The 11,962-nt window shown below is 41.8% G+C and overlaps 1 long non-coding RNA gene across 1 annotated transcript in view; it reads left to right on the top strand.

Annotated features, from left to right (window-relative positions):
* Positions 1–2,195: 2,195 nt before the first annotated feature.
* Positions 2,196–11,962, top strand: part of LOC122812847 — a 28,718-nt gene continuing 18,951 nt past the window's right edge. Inside the window, exon 1 of the long non-coding RNA XR_006366590.1 lies at positions 2,196–2,389. This is a non-coding gene — a long non-coding RNA (uncharacterized LOC122812847). The remainder of the gene's footprint in view (positions 2,390–11,962) is intronic.

Below are 11,962 nucleotides of genomic sequence, written 5' to 3'. Positions count from 1 at the left end.
CACATTGACAGGAAGGATACAAAGGTGCAGTGTGCTTCTTTGGATGCTGCGGTTAGTACTATTAAAGATTTACAGAACCCATGGTTAGTTAAATTTGATATCGAAGGGGCTTTTTGACTACTGCCAAGTAAGAAATTTGGTTCGCCTTCATTGGGTATGTGTTTGAAAGACAAATTGTATTTTGATAAGACAATGCCAATTATGTTTGCAGTAGACTGTGCTTCTTTTGAGAAATTTAGCACAGCTTTGCAAAAGATTTAGCAGCAACAGTCCTGTAGTTATCTGGCAGTTCATTGTTTGGATTTTTCTAATGATCTAGAGGTAAGCAGGTGGACTTTGAGATGCAACTTTCATGTATTGGTTTGTGTAGGGACCCACAAGTTTCATTAGCTGATGTTTAGGTGGAAGGCCCTTGTAAGAGGCTAATATATTTGGGTTTGGAGATTGTTACAATACGGGGTTTATTTTATTTACCATTGTGAAAGTTAAAAATTTGGAAACAAGTTGAGTGTATTTAGAAATAATGGCATGATTAGGTTGAGAGGGATTATGGAACTGCTTGGTTTATTGAATTGTATCTATAGGGCAGTTGACTTTGGCAGGACATTTAATAAATTGGAGGCTAATCTATTGAAAGGAGAGTGCAACAAGCATCACCAGATGCATTAAACAGGACATTGATATAATTTTACAGTTTATAGAGGTTTATAGTGGGGTATCTTTTTGGCAACATGATTGGGTGTCAGCTGATGATTTGAGTTTGTTTATGGATGTGGTTGGTAGTGCAGGCATGACATCAATTGTTAAGGAAAATTGGTTTGCAACTGAATGGCCTGGATGTTGGACTCAAGAATGGAAAAAGGATCTTGCATTTTTGGAGTTGATGATGATTTGGGCAGTGGTGGTAGATTAGCAAAAGCAGATGAGAAACAAAACAATACTTTTGTTTTGTATTTAAACAATGAGGCAGTGGTGCAGTTATTGGTTAGGAAGATGGCTAGTTCTTCTTTTATGCAAATTTTGATACAAAGAACAGTTTTACTTAGCCTGAAGACAATATGTCTTTTTTCAGCATTACATATTCTGGGTAAGCTAAATGTTTTATGTGATAGCTTATTTTATATTTAGGATGACGGGTTTCATCAGTTGACTCCAAGTACAGATTTCCAGGCAGTGGCAGGTGGAGAGGAAGTGTGGCAGAGTGGCAGAATGCAACTGGTGGGCTGGTACTGCAGTCATAGTCCAGGTCTAAAAGACTGGATTATAGTTCAACTGTCTCTGCTATTGTGGCTTTTAGGCAACCACTACCACTTAAACAGAGAAGATGGTCTGTAAAGTTGGTGTGTTAATATGTGGTGTATAGATGAAGTCTTGGCAAAGTAGTGGGTATGGTTAACGGGTATATTGCAGCTGTTAGTGCTATGGCAAGGCTGTTAGGCTTGTTTGATGCTACTAAACATTGGGGAGTGGTGCAAATGCTGAAAGGATGATAGAGGGTGAGGGCAACAAGTTTTGACAGAAGGCTTCTGTTAGACAAGTTACTTTTAAGATCGCTTTTACTCAGGTTACAAGAAATGTTCTTAATACCTGTGACAGCATGTGATGTGGTCAGTTTTGGCTGTGTTTATGTATGTATGGGTTTTTCTGATCCACAAACTGGTAGGTAAACTATTGACGAGATGTTTTTAATAAACAGTCAGTGGCTGTGATTTGGATATATAAATCAAAGATAGATCAGAGCAGGCAAGGACATCAGGTAGTATTACAAGCAAATCCTAAAGAGTTGTTATGTCAGGTGAAGTGGGCATTGCTGTGGTTCAGAATGAGTCATGTGGTGGAGAGTGCATTGATTTTTCAGGATATTAGTGGCAGGGCAGTATCAGCGAGCAATTGTTCTGGTAGCACACAAGGCTTTAGTAAGTCAAGGTATTAGGGCAGAATGTTTTCTGAGACATATGGATTGGGAGGGCTTCTGATCTAGCATTAAAGGTAGTTCAATTGAAGTCATGAAAAAGGGCTGGAATATGGGTTTCTGATGCATTTTAATTTGAAGTCATGAAAAAGGGTTGGAATATGGATTTCTGATGCATTTTAATTTTAGTTAGATTATACTGGTTAGTGTTTTATGTGTTCAGTGCTTTTAGTTACCATTTCATTTTGTTTGTTTTGTTTATTTGCAGGCTGCAGCAAGATTGTAATCACTGGACACTCTGTTTAATGGGCAGTGAAGCATGCTGTGATACTTCTTCAAGGGAACATGTTAGAGTTGAATCCTGCTAAATGGGATATGACCTGGAAAGATTTTAGAGAGAAGCAATGCTTCAGTCCTTTTTTCACTTCAGTTGGCTGACAAGGTTAAACAGCTGTACTTTCATGATGGTGAGGTTAGGTAAGTGTTGGTACATTTAGAGAGCAATGATCTCAGAGTGGTACTTAGAGGAGATTATTAGCAGAGATAGTTAGGTATTTTGTATCTTTTAAATAGCAATTTCCTAGAGTTATTTGTGTGGTCAGAGATAATACCTAGATTGGTATGGAGACATGCACACAGTTTTAAGAGTATTGAGTTAGCCCATCTGTTGATTAAGCATAGGTTATTGAGTGTGACTATTGCATTGGATATTCAGATTTTGTCTCATTATGAGTTTGTAGAAAGGGATTCTGCTTGGTTTAGAACAGATGTGGCACATTTGAGTGATATCTGTCTCAATTTATTTAATGTGAATTTGGCCATTTTATTGAAAGAGATGCTGCAAGAGGGATTCCGGCGTGTAGCTCGCAAGACATTTGCCTGTAACCTACATCGCCGAAACCAAACGGCTGCATCAGCACTTTGCCATAGTGCAAAGTGGCTGAAAAGCATAGCCGCTGCAACTATAATCTATGGACGGGCAGCTGCAGCCGTACGGGATGTGTAACGCATTCCTACTTCTTGTGCAAGGAATGCATTTATTTAATTATTTATTTATGGTGGTCAGAATTCAGTGTTGTCCCTCATGCTTGATTGCATGCTTAGGACCTTGTTATTAATGTGATAATTTGTGGGGATGTCACTCTCTCCAAAGGGATGATGATGCATTGTTTAGCATTCGGTTTGAGGCTGTGTTCCTGGCACCAGTCATATGTTTGGGTAAGACCCTCTTGGAGGATGCTCACATCACTAGGGGAACTGATGACAGCACCCAGCTTGCAGTCATCTGGAAAGCTGGTCAGCCATAGCCCACTGGTTTTGGCCTGCACCTCAGAAAAGTATATCCCAAACAAAGAAGGCCCCAAGACCGATGCCTGGGGTACATCACTCATTACGTGTCGACTGCTTGAGGTGACTTCCCCTATTTGGACTAGCTGGGTTCTATCAGTGAGCCAGTTTACTACCCATCTGGTAACATGTCGACTGGTGCCTAGTTGAGAGAGTTTATCAATTATACCTGAGTGGGCAATACTATCAAAGGCTTTGGCCAGGTCAAGATAGGCGGTGTGCACTGTCTTACTCATATCCATGGCTTTGGTGACTATCGCAAAGAAATCAACCAGATTTAACAGGCATGACCTCACCTTGATGAAACTGAACTGTGTGGGATCAAGTGTTTGGAGGTTGCCAATGTCCTTGTTAATGAGGTCCATGATAATCTGCTACATGACCTTGCAGATCAGGCTAGTTAGGCTGATGGGTCTATAATTTCCTGCATCAGTGGATGCTCCATCTTTGTGCAAAGGGATGACAGTGGCTGTCCTCCACCTGGCTGGTATGAAGACAGTACTCTGGCTTTGGCTGAATAGGTTGCCTAATGGTGCTGCAAGTTCCTGTCTGAGTTCATGTAGGATGCAGCCTGGGATGTTATCAGGTCCCATGGAGGATGTATTTTTTGCCTTTGAGAAGGCAGTGATGACTTGCTCCCTAGAGATAATGGGAGGGTGGCAGGTGCTGGGTATGTTTTGATTTACCAATGGGAGGGGACAAAAGGCTAAAGTTTTCACTGAACCTGTCTGCCAGCAGGTTGACTATATCTATGGTGTTTGGGTATGTGGTGTCCTTGAACAGCAGTTCTGAGCAGATCTGGGTGCTTCCCTTGAGATTGTGGACATATGTAAAGAAAGCCTTGTGACTGTATTTAGTAGATGTGGCCAGTTTGGACTTTAAGTTTGCTTTGGAGGATTTCACTAGTGCTCTCATTTCCTTGTTCAGACTAAGGAGAGATTGATTCCAATTAGGCACTTGCTCCTTCTTGGTCCTGAACAGCAATATTTTTTTTTCCCTTTTATTATAGAGTTTATTTATTGCTGATGTCCACCAGATAGGCTTACTCTTCCTTGAGTTGGATGATATTGTCCTTTTGGGTAGTCCAGATTTCATGCAGCTATATAAGTGCTCATATAGTACTTTGGTGTAGGTTTGGACATATGTGCCAGTTTCTCTAGATAGGGTGGGGGCTATGATGCTGTTTATACCTTCCCTCAGGAGGTTGCATTTAGCTTTTGAGATTTTTTTTGTTTGACCCTATTTAGAGGTGGTCGAGGGAGATGGTGACTTCAAAAGTGACAGCTTTGTGGTCCGATCTTACCAAGGAGGGTGACACTGTAGGGATACTGCAGTGGTTACTCATGTTGGTTAATACCAAGTCCAAGATATTTTCATCTCTTGTGGAGGTGTCACCCAGCTGGTCTAAGGCATTTGCATTGACAAACTCAAGGAATCTCTGGGCATTTGTGTTTTGACATGAGTAGTTCTTCCAATCTATGGTTGGATAGTTAAAATCACCCAGGATCAGGGTAAAGGGTTGAATCTTGACAGATTTGAAGAGGTCCAGATAGGTGAGTGGGCATCTTGAGTCAAAGTTAGGGCCCTATAGCTAGCTATGATTTGAATAGGGGTCCTTTCAATGGTTAACTGCACCTGGAGTGTCTCCTGTATGTCATACTGTTTGGCCAGCTTGGAGGTGTGCAAGTATTTTATATATATTGCAACTCAATCCCCTTTTGCTATGCTGCCCATAGTTTGGAGTCTGAATGTATTATAGGATGAGTAATTTGGTATGGTGGGGTGCTCTCCGCATCTTTGAACCAGGTTTCTTTGACTGCACAAATGTCAGCATCTTCCAGGATTAAGAATGCTTGCAATGAGTACAGTTCTATGTTTAGACTCCTGGAATTTAGCAGCATGATCTTTAATTTGCATTTTGATGAAATTTTCATGTTGGTAGTTTTGACCTCATGGCATCGCCTTAAAAGGCACTATGAAGCCCATGGAAGACAGATGCAGGCCATCTCGGGCAAAGCATCATGGTTTGTCAATCATATCTTTCCAAGCTGTCAGGTACTGGATCCTCTTGGAATGACACCAGAAACTAAGCCAATTGTTAAAGTTAATCATTTTCTGTTTGTATTGACGCATCATTCTGGGTGACGGTAGAATGCTGCTTAAGGCTAGGAGCATACCTGCCTGGGACACATATTCAGTGAGTTCTATCATGTCTCTCTTCATGTAGTCCAGGAAGCTATGTCTCAAATCATTCATGCCAACATGGACTATGACAGTCATAACAGTACCTGCTGTTGAGAGACTTGAATGCATGGATAATATGGCAGATTCTGGCACCTGACAAACAACTAACCATGACTTTCTCTTTATCCAGCCTGGTGAGGGGCACATCTGTGTGCCTCACAATGGAGTCTCCTATGACTAATATTTTGGGTTTATGTTTAGGCCTTAGTGGTTGTGAGGCACACATTTGTGGACTATGTGTGGTGTATGGTGTGGTGGGCAGTGGAGTTTGCTTGTGTTTTTGCCTTGGAGGTTTCTTTTGTTTGGGTATGTTTTTGTTGAGGACCTCCACATATGTGGGTTTGTGTTGTGTAGGTGTGGGTGTTGGTTGTGGTGTGGTGTTTGTGTTGACAGCCTTCTTAGTACCAGAAATACTAGCTTGTGAGGGAAAGGTCATTGACTCTAGGTTCTTAATGTAATTGTATCTCTCATAAATTGTGTTCCTAGGTGGTAGTAGTAGAGAGTTGCCCATGTATATGTAGCAGTTGCTACACTGTCTCAGGATGTCCATATCAACCAGATTGGCAGGAGAAAGTGTAGGAAATTATCCATCCATATTTGTAAAAAACTGAGTGAGAGAGGCCAAAGAGAAGTAAGAGGGTAAAGGGTGAAAGGTCTAAGAGTAGCACTACTAGGTGATTAGACAAGTGCTACTAAGGGAAATTCATAGCTGGAATATCTCACAAAGGGTTACAATCAGTGCACCTGCAGCTCTGGATGCAGCAAACCTGTCTCAGACTATGCTACTCAATTTAAGGTTTAAGAAAGTACAACTCACAAAAAAGGATGGATTAACCAATACCGACAAATTACAGAGCTCACAGTATGAAAAATACAGATAAACAGTAATGAAATGCAGTAAAATGCAATTAAACAGTAATGAAATGCAGTAAAATGCAATTAAACAGTAATGAATTGCAGTAAAAAACAAGGAAATGCATTTAATCAGTAAATTGCTTTAAAACAGTAGAAATGTGATAAATTAGCTCAAAATCACAATAGTAAAATGCAGCTCAAATAAAGTATTAGGCTACCAACAAGCAGTAACAAATGCAGCAAACAAAGTGCAATTGAACACCTAAGCACAAGCAAAATGAAGTAGGAAGAGGCACATTTTATTTTTATTTTTTAGTAGAAAGTTAGGAGACAGAAGATAATTCAAGGTTAAGAAGCTAAAGGGGTGGGCCTTCACAAATGATCTCACTGTACTCAGTAGAATGAGCTGATGTAATGAGACTGGGGGGAGTGTCCAATATGAAATTTATAGTAGAGGTGGGCAATTCAAAAGCGCTTTAATACCACAATAACAGTTGGGCGGATGAGTGGGATACAAGATCAGAACTGAGGTAAGGACTGAATTCACTAGACCTAAAAAATAGTTGCACAGTTTAAACAGATATGCAGCAAATATTGTTTTACTTTATCAGAAGTGCAGAAACAGTTGAAAATACACAACTTATCTTTTGTAGTCTCTCAGCATAAAACAGCAGACCATGGGCAGAAGGCCTAATTCACTGCAGGTTTTAGCAAACAAGTACAAACTGGTTTAAACACTGGCTATTTAAGGCAGAAAAACAGGAAACAGCCAAATTATCCAATAAAAAAAAAAAAGAAAGAAAAAAATCAGAGCCCTGTGTAGTAATTCCATTCATATCAGTCCAGACTGAATCCCTCTCTCATAATGGTGCATGTACACATGCATGTACTCAAAGCAGAAGAACACTCTGACTCCCTGTAGTTATGTGGGCAAGGCTTTCCTCAAGAGGTTGGGCTGAAGACCTATATGCACAAAATAATGCTCTCATTGCCAGGATGTAGGTGAGTTCATGAACTCCCCAGTGTCTGACTAAAGATGTTCTTCCAGATGGCTGAAAAGAGAAGGAATGGGCCTGAGTTCAGTAGGAGTGTTGTTGTTCAACCTTAGACAGAAAAAAGTTAAGTACATAGAAAAAAATAAGCTCAGAGAGAAAGAGGTGACAGCAAATCAAATAAATGAATTGTGCTGATAAAAAAAAAAACATTATTATTAGATAAAAGTCCATTCTAGTAGAAGTATGTAACCAATCACTTTTTTCTCAACTAAAACACAAACACACACACGCGCGCACGGACACACATACGCACACAAGCGCACACGCACATACACAGACACACACCACAGGCATTACAGTGAACACTGCTACCTCTGAGATGGTGCCATCATCATGATTTTTATTTTTATTTATTTATTTATTTATTTGACATTTGTTAACTGGGTTAGTACAGCTGAGCCAGAAGCCCATTTTTAGTGGAGACCCGAGGAGAAAAACTCCATGGTAATTACATAAATAAATTCATCAAGTAAGACTGAAACATATAATTTGAGATATACATAGTAGTTGTAGTGAAAAAACAAAACAAGCATTGCTTAGCACAGCCAAAACAGTTGCAAGGTTTACAATTTAAAGAAAATAGCAACATTGACTGAGTACAGTATATATTTACAACTGAGAAGCATCTTTGACTGTTCATAGGTTCATAGGTTCATACTAGGCTATCTGCCCTAGGGCATTTATAAGCCTAGCCAGAATGTGTTTGGCTTTCGCCACCCATTTTAAATTTATTTTGCTATGCCCTTTTTCGTGGTTAGTATACTGTGCCTCTGTCTAACAGTGACACAGAAGTAATACCCGGGGTAAACCTACGATCTCCCATCCACTCATCAAGATTCCTCTTGAAGACAGTCAATGATGGACTCTGCCTAACCTGGACTGGGATTTTATTCCAGAGTGAAGGGAGCCTCTGGCTTATGATTCTGTCCCTCCAGCATGTCTAATTTATTTCAGTGCTGAGGTTCAAGTCTCTCGAGCACGTAGCTCGATGGGATTTGGATTTTCTGAGGTGCAGCATGTCCATTAATTCTGGGTTGGACATGGCTTTATACGTCAGGCACAGATCGCCTCTGAACAGGTGGTATGCCACTGAGTAGAGCTGGAGGTTCTTTAACCGGGCAGCATATGGCATCTGTTTGAGCCCTTTGATCCTGTTGGTGAGGTACTTTTGGGGTCTTTCCAGTTGCTGCAGGTGTCTGGTAAGGTACATCCCAAAAGGGGCATTGTACTCAATTATGGGCCTGATGAGGGATGAGTAAAGAGGCACGATAATGTCCCCTGATCTAGATGTGAATCCCTTCATGATTAGGTGGGCTATATAAAATGTTTTTCTAACCACTTTGGCCACGTGGTTGTCAAATGAGAGATTGCTATCAACTTGGGTCCCCAGGTCCCTAATTACTTCTTCTGTACTTAATGGATTACCACCTATGTGGTAATTTGTGGGCACTTTGTTTTTGCCAAAGGGGATGACTATACACTTTTTGGCATTTAGCTTGAGGCCATGGCTCTGGCACCAGTTGTCTGTTTCTATGAGGCCCTTTTGGAGGATGCTTGTGTCGACTGAAGAGTTGATTATGGCACCCAGTTTGCAGTCATCTGCGAACTTGGTCAGACACAGTCCTTCCGTGTTGGCCTGTACTCCGAGAAATATATACCGAACAAGAGAGGTCCCAGGACTGAGCCTTGTGGAACACCACTTGTAACTGGTTTGGAGTCTGACATGGCTCCAGCAATTCTAACCATGTGGGTTCTGTCCTTGAGCCAGTTTGCAATCCATCTATTGACATAGGGGTTTATATTTAAGCTGGTGAGCTTATCTATAATGCCCGAGTGGGGTATTGTATCGAAGGCTTTTGCGAGGTCCAGGTAGGCTATGTGGACCACCTTCCCCTCGTCAATGGCCTTGGTGACTGTTTCAAAGAAATCAACCAGGTTTAAGAGGCAGGATCTGCCCTTAATAAAGCTGAAATGGGTAGGATCCAGTGTTTGTAGGTCCCCAATATCTTTATTTATGAGGTCCATGATGATCCTTTCCATAGCTTTGCAGACCAAGCTAGTCAGGCTTATGGGGCGATAGTTTCCAGGATCCGTTGAGGCACCACCTTTATGGAGAGGGACCACTGTTGCTGTACGCCACTCTTTGGGCACATATCCTGTAGTAAGGCTGAGATTAAACAGTAGTTTTATGTTTGGGTTTAGCTCTTCTTGGAGTTCATGTAGGACGCAGCCCGGGACACCGTCTGGTCCCATTGATGCTGTGTTTTTTGCTTTGGAGAGGGCGGCTCTTACCTGAACATCTGATATGTCAGGGGGGCAGCACTCTGCTGGGATAGATATTTGCCCTTTTGGTGGGGGGGGGAGTTTGCGCTGAACCTGTCAGCTAGGATGTTGGCAATGTCTGTGGGTTTGGTGTATTTTTTGTCATTTTGGACTAATTCTAAGCATATCTGGGAATTACCACCTAGGTTCCTAACATAACTAAAGAAAACCCTGTGATTATCCTTAGTGTCCTGTGCAATTTTTCTCTCGAAGCTAACCTTAGACAATTTTATGTGTGCCCGTAGTTTTTTGCTAATACTGATCAGTGATGCCTTCCCTTTTTGGGATTTTACTCTATCATTTAGTAGTTTCCTCCTTCTATTGTATAGTTTGTTTATGGCTGGGGTCCACCAGACAGGACATCTGCCTTTGGAGGATTGGGTCTTGGTTTTATTTGGGATTGCATGATCCATGCATTCCTGAAGGTGTTCATAGAATGCGTTTATAAAGGATTCTGCGGTCTGGGCCGTATTTTCCACAGGCCCGGGGGCTTTGAAGGATTCCACATCAGTTTTGAGGAGTGTGAAATTTGCTTTAGAGAAGTTTTTCACTGTGGTTTTCTGGGCAGGGGGTGGGGTCGGGATGTGAATATCCAGTGAGATTAGTTTATGGTCTGATCTTACCAGTGAGGGATACACTTCTGGTCTGGAGCATAGAGTCTCTATGTTGGTGATGATCAGGTCCAATATGTTTTCCCCTCTTGTGGGAGTGGTAACAAGTTGTTCCATAGCATTTGAGTTTATAAATTCTAGGAACCTTTGGGCTAGGGTGTTGGAGCTAGAGTAATGCTCCCAGTCTATGTTTGGGTAGTTGAAGTCTCCCAATATAATGGTGTTTGGAGAGACCTTCATATTTTCCAGTGTTCTCAGGAAGGCCAATTGGGGTTCCTGGGTTTGGGAGGATGGTCTGTAGCAGGCTATAAACTGGAAGGCAGTTTTACCCACTGTTAGTTGCACATGGATAGTCTCTGATGCTTAGTGCTTTGCCACCAACGTGGAGGTGTGGGTATCTTTGATGAATATCAATACTCCCCCTCCTTTTGTGGTTCGGTCCAAGTTTTGGGGCCGAAAAGCATGGTATGAGGTATAACCTGGTAGTGCTGGGGTGCTCTCGGGATCCCTTAACCAGGTTTCTGTTACTGCACAGATATCGATGTTCTCCATGCTAAGGAGAGTTTCTAGTGCGTACATCTTGAGGTTTAGACTTCTGGCGTTGAGTAGCATTACTCTTAGTTTCTTATCCCTTGTGATACCTATAGAGGTGGGTTTGTCTTTTGAGCCTTGCCTAAAAAAAGGCACTATGGGGGTAGCAAGAGCATTTGCCAATATCCGAAAGCCCAGGGGTGACAGGTGCAAGCTGTCCCTAGCGAAGCATCGTGGCTTGTTGAGCATATCATCCCAAGCTGACAGGCATTGGATCCCCTTTGAATGACACCAGTACTTAAGCCAGTTGTTGAAATTGATCATCTTGTCTTCATATTGTGGCATCATTCTTGGTGAGGGTAAGATGCTACTCAAGGTCAGGGTCATACTGGCCTGGGCTACATGCTCAGAGAACTCCTTTATGTCTCTTTTCATGTAGTCCAGGGAGGTAAGTCTCAGGTCATTCACACCAGCATGGACAATGACTGAGTCATATTTGTACTTGCCTTGGAGTGACCTGAGTGCTTGTGTTATGTGGCGGATCCTAGCGCCTGACAGGCTGCTCACCGTGACCCTCTCCTTGTTCAGCCTGGTGAGCGGGATGTCAGTGTGCCTGACGATAGAGTCACCTATTACAAGTGTATCAGGTGTGTTGTTTAGTCTTAAGGGCTGTGACTGTTTGGCACACTGGCTTTGTGAGATATGTGTTGCACGTGTTTTGTTTTGGGGTAGCGGCTGCTTGGGTGTCTGCTTTGGAAGTCTCTGCTGCTTCGGCAGATCTTTATTTAGAGCCTCTGAGTATGTTTTTGTGTGATTATGTGTTTGGTTTGCTGTCGTGGTAGGTCTATGTGAGACTGGAATTGTAGTGAGTGTGGTTTCCTTCTCCTCCTGAAGGAGAGAATATATACTGTGCACAGTATATATTTATGACTGAGTCTAGGTAAGAAGATGGTAGAGTAGGTGTGGCTGGAAGCCCACTAATAAATTCAATAACAGTTAAAAACAGAATACAATGCAAGAATTACACTGTTTGTGGATGCAATGGAAGCTAACATGTGACATTGCTTAGTATAGTAAAAATACTT

The sequence above is a fragment of the Protopterus annectens genome, chromosome 10.part0, assembly GCF_019279795.1.
Source record: "Protopterus annectens isolate FY-2018-M chromosome 10.part0, PAN1.0, whole genome shotgun sequence".
Classification (NCBI taxonomy): domain Eukaryota; kingdom Metazoa; phylum Chordata; order Ceratodontiformes; family Protopteridae; genus Protopterus; species Protopterus annectens.
Note: the sequence above shows the minus strand (reverse complement) of the source record. Positions and strands in the feature narration are given on the sequence as shown.